The 16,156-nt window shown below is 44.5% G+C and overlaps 1 protein-coding gene and 1 long non-coding RNA gene across 10 annotated transcripts in view; one reads left to right on the forward strand and one right to left on the reverse strand.

Moving 5' to 3' along the window:
- LOC111244938 (protein O-linked-mannose beta-1,2-N-acetylglucosaminyltransferase 1-like) overlaps positions 1-16,156 on the reverse strand; it is a 98,270-nt gene that overhangs the window by 44,732 nt on the left and 37,382 nt on the right. Inside the window, exon 1 of one of the 7 annotated variants that reach the window (XM_086981299.1) lies at positions 6-153. The exons of the other annotated variants lie outside the window; for them this stretch is intronic. The gene's annotated coding sequence lies outside the window, so the exon portion shown is untranslated. Of the gene's footprint in view, positions 1-5; positions 154-16,156 lie in introns of those variants that run through there. 7 annotated transcript variants of the gene reach the window in all.
- LOC147757690 (uncharacterized) lies at positions 6,134-15,567 on the forward strand. 3 transcript variants are annotated; one of them, XR_015322108.1, is made up of 4 exons: positions 6,134-11,711; positions 12,166-12,243; positions 12,607-13,109; positions 14,477-15,567. It is a non-coding gene; the product is annotated as an uncharacterized LOC147757690 (long non-coding RNA). The 3 variants fall into 3 exon arrangements; XR_015322107.1 differs by having other exon boundaries at positions 12,607-12,766; positions 13,008-15,567; XR_015322106.1 differs by having other exon boundaries at positions 12,607-15,567.

Consider the following 16,156-nt stretch of genomic DNA (forward strand, 5'->3'; position numbering starts at 1 on the left):
CTCACCGTGTAAACCATAGCTACTCAGTGTGGGTTAACATTCGTCCGGTGGACGCAAACGGCCATACTCAGCTATCCGTTCAGTAGGTCGTTGCCGTTGTTGCTACGGCCATCGCCTTTGTCCTTTTCTTCGATTGCACGGCAAAGCCTGACAACGTCCTACACACTACACCCGCAGCTGCTGGGTGGGTTTACTTATGTGTCGGTATGAGTGGAAGCTTCGTAACTATTCAAAGCTCGCACTTGCACACGCACGCGTGCACGCGTGCACGCGTGCATATGAATGTCGACTGATTTTAGAGACAAAGCAAAGACAGAGTGGGAGTGAAAGAAAAATTCGCAAGTGGATGGATGACGACGAACCCAAATTTGTTTTGAGCAACAGCGGCAACGCGTCCTGTGGAAACGTTTACGATGCGTCAAACTTTGTAACTTGCAGCATGAGAAAATTGCAGGAGATACGCGGTTTCTTTCCGTCATCGCTGGCATCAGGACACTGCAGCAGGACCTGGCAATGATCAAAAGGAAAGATGATAGATACTACGTAGAGAAAACGGAACGGGAAATGTGCTACCTGGTATCTATAGAGATACGTCAGCAACGCAGATTGTAGCTACTATCATTCATGGATGAATGATTGCGCAGGCTAGTGGGCTATCCGACTGGTTGCCACACCAAAACGCGGGGCTTTGGACGAAGCTTAGGTTCTTCAATTTCCCTTCATTCCTCTCACCGAGCATATATCTATTTCTTGCCCACTCTCTCTTTGGTTCTGCTTTTACCATCGCTCTACTTATGTACCTTAGATAAAGGTAAAGCCGCTTAGCTAGATGTAGTTGACGCGGCAAAATCGTAAAGGTGGATAGAGCCAGTTAAGTGTGTTGTGGGCGGGATTGTGCGAGCGTACTCGCTCGCTCGCTCGCTCGCATATAATCGACGAAAGAAAGAGTTCCGTCATAGTTCTGTGCTCCCCTCGCCTGATGCCATTGGCAGAGTTGGCCTCGGATGCCCCGGAACGGGAGCAGAGCAAGCGGGCTTCTGCGATTACGGTAGCCGCGAGGTTCGCCGTCACAGCAATGTCGGAGCCAGAAGCTGGACAACAAAATGCCACAAAAGCTTTTTAACTTTCTCTGAGTTCGTTGGCGAAGGCGTTTGCCGTCACTTCTCGCAATGTTGTTGCTGATTTGTTGTGTCGCTATAGAACTTCAGCGCGGACAAAAGAGAGGGGCAGCTGCTCGCTGGTTCATTAGGTTTATCTGGTGTCAAGCATCGTCGCTTACCTCGTTTTTTCATTCTATTTTGCTTCTATCTCCTTTTCGCAATGGTTAGAAACAGCTAGAATAGCAGCTATAGTAACACTAATAGCAGATAGGTGGACCAAACGGACCGATATTTTCCTCTATTTGGCGGCCCCCAATCGCATCACCCCCACTTGAAATTGCCGTCATTTCTACCCCTTGCCTTCTTTGTTTCTCTTCGGCCTTCGCTTTCGATTCGCTATCTTTTTTAATGGAACTTGTAACGCCCTTTAGGCCGTCGCTGCTATCGCCTTGGCCCCTGCTATTATTTTTGCTGCAGCAGGAACAAAAGCAGCGTGAAACCAGAGCCAATGTCGCTCTAACTACCATCCCCAGTCTCAGAGAGACTCAGCCGTCCAGATTTCGCTTGAACGTCTGGCAACGTGCCCGTTCTTAGTTGAAACTGCAGTACTGAGAGTCTCATCTCCCCGCGCCCGATCTGTATTACCCGCAGAAACGACGACGACGACACTCCTCTCGTGTTGCTGCTGCTGTGGCCTTCCTTAGATACCTTTCGATGACCGTTACAACCATGGCCTGTTTTTTCCCAAAGCGATACCTCGATGTTAACGTAACGTTCTATTCATTCCTAGTTACCCGTTGGGAGTAACCGGCTGCGTGTGGCAAAACCTCTGTTTAGCCAGAAGAGTCTATCTAGAGTACTTGGAGCTACGGCAGCGCATCGTTACTGTTAGAAGAAGCTGGTCTGGATAATAACCTGAAATGGTTAAGCATCATCAAAAAGTAGCAGCAACAGGAATAGTGACGATAGTAGAGGTAGCATCAACTACGGGGAGGGACGGAGGGGTCGTCTCTTTCAAGTAGAGTTTCCGCGGGCAGATCTGGTCAAGGAGATTATAAATCATCGGTCTGGCTTTTACATCAATAAAATGCAAAGGATCGACAAAGTGGTGTCAGCTTTATCGAAGAAAAAGTGAAAAAAGTCGTGCAATTGAAGTATCTCAGCTCAATCATTTTAGCAGTATCCGTAGCAGACACGATCGCTCTCGCCAACCTACAGACTATGACTCAGTATACATTAATCTAAAAGGTCGATGGTTTTCCGTAACATCTGGTGATTACCGATGAGTATTGTTACCTCGCATGTTACCTCTTCTACGTACGATACCAATCGACTCCAGATGTTCTGTGTCGTCGAGCACCGAGCAGCAAAACGACACAATTTCAGAGCTATTGTACGAATAGCTGAGTCGAAATTAACTTTAAATCACATTAATCACTGCACTTCATGCCTGTATGACCAGATCAATCGCTGATCTAAGTTTAGTCGGAGGGAGAAAGTGTCCACGGCCGTACTCAAAGCATGCTTCGCATATTGTTCTAAAGAAAGTTGCAAACGGCAAATACAGTCTAAATAAATAACAGGATACAGCAAGACCCTCAAATACTCTTTTTTGAGCATTAACGGTCCCCCGAGTTCTTGGCAGTGCTAGAATACTTTTAAATGGCGGCTGGGATGAACGCTAAACGCGCGACCAGTTGCTAAAGATGACAGAGTGCCTATAAGAACAAACGTTTATTGACTGGATAACAGTTGCCATAGACCGCTAAAATTGACTCGCATCTCGTAATGCTCTCCCTGCATCTAGACATAAGAAAACAGTAATTAAAATAACGCGCCCTTTGCTCATTATGTTTTCACTATGAGACGCAATTTAGAATTCTCAAATGACACTGAGGTAATACATGATTATGACTAATTCTTTTATAAAATGATCATTCGAAAATTTCTGCACTCATACAAATTACATACTATAGAGCGAGCACCAAAACGCCGTTCGTATTCACTCGGCAATCAGAAACAAGCCTGCATAATGTGCTTCGCTTACGAAGATATTCTAAAATCATCTTCGTCACCAAAGTAAGAACCTACTACTGCATATGCAGTAACTAATGTAATAACTGACACATGTGAAATGTAAAATAGGAATTTTCTAATTTCAAGGCCGATATACCGAGTTGTGTGTTCCAATTCAGGAGAACTCGTCAACAAAACCCTATTTTTAACCTATATCCACCATCGCAAAGTAGTCTGAAGTGCAATATACTCGATACGCAGATGTGTATCAGTACTAACTCTGAATCGAATGAGAACTTTTGCGCTGGTGAGTCGCCAGATGTCACCCCAGTCGATTTCGTTTGTCGTACCATCACTGGCATCGCCACCGGGGTACCAGAAATATACTAAAAGGAAGGACAAATGCTAACTGTGTGCTTTGTTCTTTTCGCATTTTATCAACAAAAGCCTATTTTCTTTCGTTGAGTTGCTACGACTTTTGTGCAATACGTATCTTGACCTTAACCTTTTTTTGTTAGTCACGAGCCCCAATACTCCCCAATCCGGCCTTCCAGCGTTGTATAGACGCATTACTAACTGCCACCATTAAGATGCCTTATCTAACCCCAAAACCTACACAAACACCAAATCCAAAGTTGACTTCATGACATGAAGCATGACTTTATCGATTCTACGGCCATACAAACGTGTTGTCGATGCTGATATAATGGAACAAAAAAGTAGAGGGTCGTTTGCCCCTTGTCTTGCTCTGCAGCCGGTGGATAGGCCCTGGACTTCATCGACGGCTATAGCCTTAATTACAACCTCACAACAACAACAACAAAGGCTGCAGAAAAAGCAGTATTTATAATTGATAGCATCGAGACCGACTTTTCTGCACTCACGGTAACCTTCAGCGTGTTGCACTGCGCACTTATTTGATAATTATTTTTTCTCTTCAATCTATTATTAATAAGCGCTACTGCCTAGACGTAATTGGACGAATCTGCCTAGTAGGCCGTATGCAACTCTGTTGTGAAACCCGCGGCTATCATTAAAAGTGAATTAGACTTTTACTCCGTCATCATGTGGGAATGATTACGCGCTTATGCGTATGTGTGTGTGTTAACCTTTACTTCATCGACAGTCGCACGTTAGCGCTAAATGGAAAAGTTCTTTGAAGGCCTTATCAAATAGAACGAACCCTCGCAGTTGACAAGTGCTTCATGAATCCACGTACACTTTTGCTCCACTGGAACTATGCCTTATCAATGGATACCTATAGTTTGTTGTTGCTTGGCTTTTTCTGTAAGTCTTTGTTTGTCGCTAATGTCAAATTCTAATAAAGACCTGTTGGCTCGGTTCGATGAGGCGCGTCAGGAAGATGGTTGACTGAGTTTAGCCCGGATGCAATCTGTCTTCTTTTGTTATATTTTTTCGTTTTTAGAACATCGCCGATAATGTTGATCTACGCGGTTATTGTGGTAGCACTAACGAAAAGAAAAGTTCCTGCGAACTCATCTCTTTCTCTCTTTTTTTTCTCATATATATATATATATATCCTGGATGAATTGCTCAGTCACTTACGAGACTAGGGCAAAATAAGACGGAGGTTTTCTTGATGATCCTCTAGATGCGATAGGAAAAGAGTGTTGGTGCTCTGGTTAAAACAGGACGCAAAAAACGCTTCATTCTAACACATCGTTTTTTTTATTTTGCTTCCTATTGTTCACGAGGCTTCTTGATACATTGCCCTCTTTCGCCTAAGATGTAATTACTCTATTGAAGCTTTATGCGTTGCCCAACAGGGTTCAGTCGCTGCCAAGTGTTTTGCGGCTGAATACGGTTGGCCTATGACATTTTTCTTTTTGTTTTGATTATTGGGCACTGGCACATCCTTCGCTGGCTACTCGATCAATAGCACTTATCAGTAATTGATAGGTGTACTTGTAGTTAAGAGGGACCGCGAAACGATTAAATAATACCGCGGACTGGAAGCACAAATCTTTACTGAAAGATATTCCAGAGATGTGTGTCGTGAATATGGCGAAGGAAATAACGAGAACTTGTCATTACAAAAGAATCCACATAAGCGCAAATAAACGAGCCATTTCGTGTGCGCCCGGTTTTTTGTTTTCTTCATATATATGCATATCGTGCGAGAAAGCCCGTGTAGCAGTGCGGTATTGCAGCTGCTAAGGGATTCTTTCTACTCATCGTTTCCTATCGCCATTGCGGTCCTCGTAGGGTGAAGTATCTGGAGTCAATAATCTTCTTTGTCGTCAACAACAACTCCCGCCCCTCGCAGTCCTTTACATTCTTCATGGCACGATAGAGACGCAGATTGCCGCTATCCGGATCCTAAGGGGGCGGAGGCTAAATGACTAAGGGACACAAAGTATTCGATGCGTGTGTTGTTTCTGTTTACGCTGCTGTTTCTGCCGAAGAAAGAAGGCCCACAGTCGGCCGACATCAGTGATTCGTCGTGTGACGTACATATACATGATCTGAAGAAGTCACGCACGCAGCAAAGTGAGGCCAGCGGCAGCAGTGACTTCGAGAGTTATGGAGTAGTTTACTATTATGCGCGCGCTGTACCGATCGACACGGCATATCATCGGTCCATCATATTCGGGGCGATATTCCGCGTTGCAAACGCACGCCGTCATAGTGCCTATTCTGCCCCGAGTGACGACAGTAGCACACTTACAAACAAGTACGTGTGCTGCCCTCTCCTGTCTGCTGTCATGCTGCGCGCGTATTTCTTCTCAATGGATGGCGCCGTTGGCAGAGCCGTTACCATCACTTACCAATATCACTACCCGACAGCAGCGTAACGTCTGAGTGGCCAGCATCCGATGCTCGGATGCCGGCCGAGACGATGTCAGAGGTCACTCACGGACCAAACAGGCATTGCCACACAGATGTTACATCTTGCAACAGCGGGACATATATACAAACAGCTGCGGCAGTGAGGAATTCTGCCTTGATGTTTCCAGCTCCGTCCAAGAGTTACCGCTGCTGCTGCTGATGAGAAGGCACTGGTAAGAGCGCAAAGACAAGAGGTCATAGCAGGCAAAGGCCTGAACAACAGAGGCAACAACACCGCCACTCGCATGTCGCTGTCAGCGAAGATTCGCCAGCTTTGAGCATTGGCATTGCTGGACTGAACAGAACCGAGCACTATAACGGCTATGAATAAGCGCACACTCGTTTGTAAACAGACTCGGCAGACGGTAACTTCGATTTATTGCCCGTCCTTAAATAGATAATTTGATCGGAGCTGTCTGATATCAAAGTAATGCTATAGCTTAAGCTTTAGATTTGGTTGGACCACTTGAATATATACAGCTTGCGATATAAATGGATTACCATTGAAAGGCCATAGATCGCCAATTCAAACTTCAATGCGACGGTAGATAAGTTAGGCTAAGTGCAATGGTAAGCGCAGCTTAAGTGACTGATGCGAGACGCGCGAACTGAAGATAGAAATAAACAACAAAATAAATGATCCGAAGCGGACGAGCGCGTCAAGTGACGATTAGCCCATATGTCCGTTAAGGTGATGGCAACTCTGCTTGAAATTATGAGACGATTATGTGACAGGTGATGTTGTTGTTGTTGCTGCTGACAACAGTTTTCTGAAGTGACGACCACGAAGTCGGGCCTAAAAGATCCGCAATTGCTACCTTAACAATGACAACGATAAGAACGTAGCAGGTCTTGACAATGGAAAAAAATTAGTACCATTATTTTAGGCTCTGTCTATTCCTCTTAGCGCCTTTTTCTTATTACTACTATCACGAACGACGGAACGTTACGGCTACACGCCAGGTGGTAGTAATTGTTGTTGCAGAACGCAAATTCTATCATTTGTATTCACTAGCCAATCGTAGCGATACCGCACTACAGTCAAAGAAACGAACAGATACCGAGTAATTATTTATAAAGCCGTCTATATCAGACTGGTTGACTTCAACGACCCCAACGGTGGATTTAGCTTCAAGGGCTGTACCTGTATTATGATGCGTTGTTAGTCTGTGGAGTGATTACGGAATCGACGCGACCGTCGGCAGCGGGATGAACTAGTTCTTCCTCAGACCGCTCATCGCGCGGTACATGACACCTTCGGAGCGACCAGCTTCCCATTATTATCACTATTCAATTGCTATATACATTGAATAGAATATACGAGTGGCCGAGGCGCGGGGCCCGTCTTCGCTACTGCGATTGCTGACCAGAACGTTAACTAGACTGCACGACTTCGCTCTGCTGTCAAGACATCACCTGCTGCCAAACTAATAATTGTGGGTGACTCGCTGGTGTAGTAACGTGGACAACGGGCTAAATGAATGTCGTACGAACGCGTACACCGTGTAGGGATCGGCATCAATGACACGTATTAGCATTAGACTAGTGCTCAACACAAAGACGCTTCTACATGTAGAAGACAATATTTAGTAAAGCTCCCCGATCCTACACCCAGCAATACACCTTTAAATTAGCGTGATCATGATCATTAGAACAGGTGTTTTCTGAGTGCATTGTATTTGCCGTCGTGCTAATAACGGCGCTATACACTGCTAGAAAGGCCGCATCCTTCTAGACTATGCAGATGAAGATCACACGCACACGTTGACGACACGTTACTGGTAGGACGTTTCACCTATTTAGTCGTTGCCGGCTGTATTGTATTCGTTGCCCTATTAGAACCTCTTGCGTCTAGAGACATATTCATTTTAGCAGCCATAGTCATCTCCGCTTGGCCATAACACTTGGTTCTCATCTGTAATATATTCTATGTTTAACGGAAGATGACGCTGTAAAGACCGCTAGAGCAACGATCTGTATCCTTGCTTACTAGTGACACTGTCAAACGCTGTCTGCACAGACGTACACGCATAACGTGAGCGCCAACGCATTGGCCGCAGCCGCCGCTTTCGATCGACACGAGGATCTCGCGGTTTTTTTGCTAGCTACCAAAAGTAGCAGTCCGAATAGCGTGACGAGAATAACCGTCTGATGTATGATGACACTATCTCGGCCATAGCAGCATGGTATATCTCCAAAGTGGCCATACTGTCATATTGAACAGCCTTTCGAGTTGTTCTTATTTGCATTTCTCTGACGTTTATTCCACAGTGACGACGATATTGCTCATGATGATAACGATGCGTGCCTCTTTCTCAATCGGGTTCCATCTTTGGCTAGTCATATGCTAACAGCTAATTTCAGCTAAAACTTGGTCACGCCTTTGGGAGACTGACAGATGTACGTTAAACCATTGCAGCTGGTGGATCTTACGATGTTTTGATTTGTCATCGCTTCAGGTAGCCGAAATGGTCATTAAGACGTAACTAAACATTTTATGACGACTACGTCAGCACCGGCAACGTGACATCTTTTCGTCATTCTCTTGCTGTTGTTTGTAGAAGTCCTTTTGTCGATCTCGGCAAAAACATTATTTACGCACGGAGCTGGATAAGCCATGTCGAATAGTGAGAACTTCTCTTCATTTCTATATTATTTATGGTATTTATTTGTCGTTTGGACCATTTAGCCGTCATGTTGCCCACAACGGCCGCGCGACGAACGCAAACCAGCATATGCATCTTGTTTAATCATGGAGTCCCGTTTAAGGTTGAAAAGTATATCGAACTAGCACAACAGGAAGTACTGGCTAATTTTGGTAGCTTCTCAATTTACTCACTCAACGGTAGCACTAGTGGCAGTATAATGAGAACCTCCCGAATGAACTGAACAACAGCGTAGGTAATAATACATTGGGTGCATGCAGTATTATTACCCATGCCCTTGCCGATGATGCTGCTGCTACCACCAGCACAGCAATAGCTGGAATCCAGCGTGAGGTCTCGCAGATGCAGCCGCAAGATCTCAGCATGAGGCAGGACACCGTCCACAACGATCACGACATCCCGACAGAACTGAAAGTGCCGTCGCCGGGCTGGAGCGGACTGTGCAGAGAAACTTCAGTAAATGAAGCAAACAGCAACGTAAAGGCAGGGCCAGACTCTGGGGGCGTTTAGTTACAGTTCTTGCATACGGCCGCCGAAGAGTTCAACGCCTCTAGTGCCGCAACGACCGTATCTACATCTGCCACTTGAACGGGACGGCGGATAGCCACCACTAATAACGGAAGAAATCGGTTGTTCGTAAGCAATAGCAATGACACCGTTTCCTCCCCTTCTTGCTTTCCTGCAGTGCATGACAATAGTACACATGATCCTGAGCCGCTCTTGTACATGAGTCGTGGCGATGCTGACAAGACCAAACGAACAGTTTGGTCTTTACAGGGCAGCACTCGGAAAGCACGTACTATTAATCGATGTGGTCTTCTTTTGCTCGACCAGCCAACCAGCGGAATCGGTTGCCTTTCTGGCCGGACACATTTTTGACAGAAGCATTACGTCGTATATTAGGCACTAGATCAGAAAGAGATTGGACCTAGAGCATTTGGCGTATCCCTTGAGCTACATAAACTGGTATTAATTGTCATATACCTGTTTACTATAATTCTATTCATGGATCTGTTATTATTGGCTGCAGTAACATATGAGTGCGGCCGCTTGATCATTCTATCATCCCCCTCTGTTCCGTTCTGCGCTCGAACGGTTGTCGCTGATACTGTCGCTCATCCGCTCCTACTTCGTAGCAGCAGCTCACGTGCTACTAGGACGGCCATTGACAGGCGGCTATATATGCGTATCACGCACCGCCCACGTTCCGTCGGCTCGTGCTGCCTTCGCTCAGACAGCTCCCGATTTGTCGTTACAGCAGACAAACGATAGAGGCGTCACTGCTACTAGTAATGATGTGCATAGAAAAAGGCTTTACGGCAAATCCAGCTTCACACACACACACACACGCATACAATGTGCACATACAGCTATTGAAGAGGCGCCTTTATTGTCTCGGGCAGGTACATACCTGCACGACTTTAGGCCTAGGGCACGAAGTTCAAGTATATGCTGTACAGGACCGATCTAAACACAAGTAAGAAGTCAACACGTCTCAACAAGTTTTCCGTCATGATTGACCTAAGTGCATTAGTCGTAATAGTAGCTATAAGTGTCGTTTAACAAACCGCACGTAACTAGTAAGACAATATGATTTACGACATAATTAACGTAATCAACTATAAATTTTCTACATCCTAAGGCTGGACTTTGAAATTGTGGTGAATATTAGTCAAGCCGCTTTGGCGAGTCAAACCAGCCAGCGGTGTTTTTATCTACCATATAACAAAGGGTGATAAAACAATTTAGACCGGTTACAAAACGGACTAATAGAACTGTATATTTAGAAGGCTCTTTTTTACTCCTCTCAGAAAATATAAAACAAACGTCCAATGTCGGCGTCAGCATTTCCGCCTGCTTTAGCCGGGCATTTCACTGACCAAACGATACGCATAGATGTACTGCTCACGTACATAGCAGACCCTCATACGCTTCTCCTACTTCTTAGTCATTATTCCTTTTTCTGAGTTGTCCTTTTTCCAGGGACCGCCTTTAACCGCTTTGCCTATTAACAAGTTGGACACTGAGAAACTAGGTTTTCGACTATTACTACTATGTACTACTTCTGCCCTTTTTGCCCATGCCACCAATCCTTGTTTAGCACACAGCTACTAAGAGACCACTTCATAGTACCGGATTTGGAAAAAGACTTTTTCAGGTCCCATTTCGCTAGCTTAATCCAATTGGCCCGCTTTTCTTCCTTGGGTTCTATGCGTTCGCCGTCGAGATCTGCCTTCTTCTGAAACAAGCATCCGGTAAGTAGTCCTCTATTTTTTTCCATCCCTACAACAACCGGGAGGAGCTCACATTCGCTGAATCAGTACCTCCCCTTCACCTCTTTGGGAGACAACGTAACCATATCCGCGGTCATAGACCCAGAGACCACAGAGATACAGAGTTCGTTGGCATACTCGGCCACATATATATATGTATGTATCTATATACCTGTGCTGCTCCGGCGTTTCCTCTGTGCAAGGGGTGTCGCAAAGTGACGTTCCTCTAGTCTACCACGACCGTCACTGGAACCGCTGCAGCTATCCCGAGGTAAAAAGTGGTATGCCATTTTCGCTTGTGATGCCAATCGCCGGGGCGGACTTAAGATCAGAAAGGATCGCAGACAGAGGGACGTAGCAAGCAGATCAGCATTAATCGAAACATCTCAATACATTTTCATGCTAGTCTTAGTTTTGCTGTTGTTGCCATCAGCCCCTTTTGCGTTGGTTGTTGTCCTGCCCCTCCGGCTGCGCCTCCTCTTCTTCTTCGAGGACTGATGACACGTTCCACTAATCGAAACGGAGCGGTGGGGCATAGCTATCTTTGTAGCAGCTACGGCAAGGAGAGCAACCGCGGTGGTGATGACCAAAATACTAAAATCAATTGTGTAGAATAGGTTGTTGGCGCTGGGTGAAAAAAAGATTCTGTCCGGCTATATCTGCCTGCAGACCAAGGACGTTCATGTGGGCTATATATAAATCTTACTATACGATACACATTAGTCTGCTAGCTTTGCAGATGAGAAATTCGCCCGGCATATTAAGGTGGTGAAGTCGCTTCTGGATTGTTCGTCATGGCGGTACAGGTAGGTAAATAATAGTTCATAAGTCGGCTTCTTTAGAATATACCGTTCCATCTCGTACCACTACGAGCGTCCATGACATCTTCCTAGTTGCGGCCTCTCGATCATATATGGGCATGCATTTACCACATGTATACATCATATCATTATTATACAAGGCGAAGCGCCGCGAATATTCCCGCTGAAGCTAGAAACGAGTAGATCAATGAAACACATTGCACAATTGTCTTAAGAGTGATAAATGTACCTATCTATTCAAGGGGTCGGCCGCTGTGAACAACCTATCACTATCCATGACATAAAACCGTTTTGTCTAGAGAATTCGTCTTAGTGCGTAATAAATAGCGAAATTTTAATGTAGAACACGAACATAATTACTCGTTCAACATAGCAGTCGGTTATAGGCGATTGGCAAAATAGTGAATTGAAATAATACTTTTGTCTTACAACTTTTCAGCGAATAATACTGCTCCTGTGGTAGACTACACGTCGTAACGACGACAATTCAAGACTTGAAGAAAGTCGATTATCTGGAGTGAGTAATAATCGCGAAGATAATCTCCTTACCAGTAGCAAAGTGGAATAAAAAAGAACAAATTTGGCTGTGTTTTCTTCAATGACAGTCACGCGCTGGTCTAGAAGCAGGATCCAGATGTTAATTATAAAGTAGTTCCATCGATGATTTTTATCTATTGACCGAAAACCGTTCTATATCGGCCGGCCGAAAATCGTCCGCCTTTTTGCTATACATTAAATCTAACTATGTCGATATTGTTAGGGTTGTTCTGAGTATAGGTTTTATTGTCAAATATTATTGAGGTATCATTATCCAGTTAGTCAGGCCAGACCAACATTCGCCGAGCGAGTCAATCGTCCTAACTCTACATTAATATTTCAGTAAAATTTACGGCATAAGACATCGTATCGTGGCCGTAGAATTGATGCAGAAACTTCACGAAGTTCAAGTTTGCTCACCTGTAACTAACATAGGGAGGAAGAACCGGACAGTCTGACGGTAGCCTGAATCTGGGTGTTGCAAAACAATGCCATTTTCAAAGGTAGTAATAAAAATAAGACGAGTAATTATTTGGCAAAATCTTTACTTCTATCAATAAGTGTATTTTAACAATATATATAAAAGATCACCTTAGGGAGAAGCAAAATTTCCTTAAAAAGAAAACTAGGGCTTTGTATAATTTTATCAATTTTGAGCTGCCCGTTATAACCTAAATATATATATATATATATATATATAGCGTTTTAAGGATAGATTACTTTTAAAGACAGAAAACTTTTCAGGCATTTTCTTGCAACTTTGGCATTTCCTCGAAACCAAGCATTGCTATAATGGTTAGCTGATTTTCTAATGATTAACTAAGGATACGGCCTCGGTTAGTCAGCGTAAGTCTGTCTCATACTTTTACCATCGACAAAATTTGTTTATCTGTTTACATTAGCTTAGATTTGTTTAACAATGTCTCGTAGTTGATTTTCCACCGTTCTACTGCTCATAACGCCATTAGTCACAATACCATGACCAAAATTTCTTATCCGTTTAATAGGTAAAATCAAGTTCACAATGTAAAAGCTCAAATCTGTTGAGTGCTCTCGCACTACACTTCTAGTCAGCTCGTAAGATGTACGGCCAGGTAAGACAGAGCCATTGTGCGTCAACTAAAATCTCATTAGTAATTATTACTCTTCCTGAAGCTGCTATTCGTTCGCGTTCAGGTCGACCAGCCGACCCTTAAACCACTAGGCTCGGCGCTGGTCATCTTGCTCGCATCTTTTTCAAGAGAAATTGCTGAACGATGGCGACAAGTTACTAGCTGCGTGTCTACCCATGTTGTCTGCTTGACGTTCTGATATTACGATATCGGTCAATACTTATTTCTTGAGGCAGCAGCAGCAGCAGCAGCAGCAGTAGCGTCGTTGGTCAGTGTTAACTTCCAATTCGCTAACACTACAATTTGTCCAATGCTTGCCAAAGCCATCATCAGCAGCGGGCTGATCTTAACATTTCGGGAACAAAGGACGAGGGAGGAGTCTGAAAACGCATAGGAAACTAGTCTAGTTATACGAGACATGATTGTTTATCGTTAATCGTATCATCGCTTGGCGTCTCGCTTAACGTGGTTGGTCCGTAACGCCCAGGCGTTTAGTCAGCTTTTATATGTCGCCATACTATATATACGCTTATATGGACACTCGGGCATGCCTAGTGAGTTTCCTCCCACTCAGTCATGTATAAGGAACGATAGATAAAAATATGTCACATTGCGGCCCAGTCGGAACTTGACAGGGCAAACACTGCGAAATAATTGCCTCGGCCGAGCAAGTAAGCAGTTCCACAAATCGTGTTGCCAACTGAATGAGTTTAGAGAATACAGCAAAGTTTAGGGACAAACTGCAAGGCATTAACCCACACCCACATATCTGTCACAAACACACAGAACTGCATGCACACCCTTTTCCATTCAATTGATTTCTTAGAGCAGTGATAGATACAGCTATCGCTATCGGAAATACGAGATCTATTGGGAGTAGCTGTAGTACTCATGATCGCAGTTTCCTCGCCGGGGGCTTTCGGGGTCGGCCAGACATTTCCTCTTCTGTTTTTTGTTACCTTATTTTCTTGTCCGCCTCATTTTGTCAACGTAGATAGCCTCCGATTTCCAGATTACATCTCATCCCACATGGGTTCCAGGAGGCTCCTTTACTTCGCCCCATTGAGTCCTATCCTAATCGTCCTTTCTGTTGCTTTCAAGCCGTCAGGAAGGCTGCAACTGATCGTTGACGCAGAGCGACGTGCCTGAGTGAACCGGCTGGCGCGCCACCCAGTCAAGTAGCCAGCGGCGGTCAAGTGCGGATGAATGAGTGGATTAACGGACCAAACGCCAGCAGGGATAACAGCGGAAGCGCCAGCGCAAGCATTCAAAACAGCAGAAATAAACGCGCCCAATGAACGTTAGAAGCTTTATCTTCACTGACGATGTTATTAACCCCGTCTTCTGACGTAATCGTCACTTGCTTCATATGTATATTGCGTCTGGTTAGGTTAGGTTTATATGTCTTTTATGTTTATATTTTTTATCCTTAATGTCTTTTATATTTTTACATTTATATGTCTTGAAGCAACGAGAATATCATTTTCACTACTTTGAAGGATGCATCAGGGCTGCCGAAGTAGATGGAAGTCGACCTTGCACTAACACTCAAGTGCGCTATCTGCGTATAGTGAACCTCATTGCAATACACTGGTGCAGTGACTAAGGCGGTTCAGCAAACTGCTCATATTTGCTCGTTTTCGGATTGCGGAATTATAGGTAAGATGCGGTCGATACCCTATGACATATATACAGCGGCCGCGGCCGGATTCGATCAGACTGTCGGACTGTCAAAGTTGCATCATTGCAACCAGCGTTACCTAAAAATCAAGCAGAGTTATGATTATGTTTTTTATATCTCGTAGAATGAAGAATCTTCGTTTACTAAAGCGTCACTCAATCCCTCGACGACAAAAGATGTCTTGGGGCCAACGAGTGTCCTGGTGAGCTCTACACACGCACGTGCTGCGAAACAGGTTAAGCAAAAAGAAAAAATCTGACCCGAATGCGTTGGTCCTTAATGTAATCACCTCTTCGGACGGCCGCCGCCGCTGCTGCTGCTAATAACAGCAGGACTGCTGCCGTGGCTAACGTGGCTAAATAAATTAAATTTCGCCGTCGGCGTCCGATCAGATCTGCTTTGCATGAAATACGGCAGCAGCCGTATGAGTATTTCCGGCCGTTCTCGCCTCACCGCTCTCAGCTGGTCTGTCAACATAAATTTTTTCTCTTCCTCTATTTTGCAGTAACTAATTGGCTACCCTTTTGCTCATTAGAGCCATGTTAGAATCTACTGCCACTGCAATCTGTTCCGCAATAACAATCCGCACCTACAGATACTTACTCACATATACGTGTGTGTCGCCAATAGAGCGATGAGCCAGGATTTATCCTAGCGAAGCTAACACGCGTAGCATTATTTTCAGTAGACTCTCTTCTTTATATATGCTGTATACAATCAAAGTTTACCATACTACATCACACTTATGATTCCACAAAACTTAATGAACATCTGACATCGTCTAGGAAGAGGCCTGTAGTTCCTCTTATTAAGGCACTGCTTAATGGATCCGGAAACGCTTGCTAGCGGTAAATCGTTGCCGTTCAGACCCTCTGCGAAAAAAACATCTAACTGTCTTAACAATTTTTTTTTCCATATTTTACTTTAAAGCTGTTCTATATTTTACGAGTTCTATGCGTTACGAGTATGCATCTAACGGTTAATTATCATTCAGGTACGGGACGATCGATTCGGAACGAGTCACAATGTATTCAAAGCGACAGCTAAAAAGATCCATTGTCACAAAACGGAAGCTTATACTCATATATTCGCCAAAGATT

Source organism: Varroa destructor, unplaced genomic scaffold (assembly GCF_002443255.2).
Source record: "Varroa destructor unplaced genomic scaffold, Vdes_3.0 BEIS01000002.1, whole genome shotgun sequence".
NCBI classification, from domain to species: Eukaryota; Metazoa; Arthropoda; class Arachnida; order Mesostigmata; family Varroidae; genus Varroa; species Varroa destructor.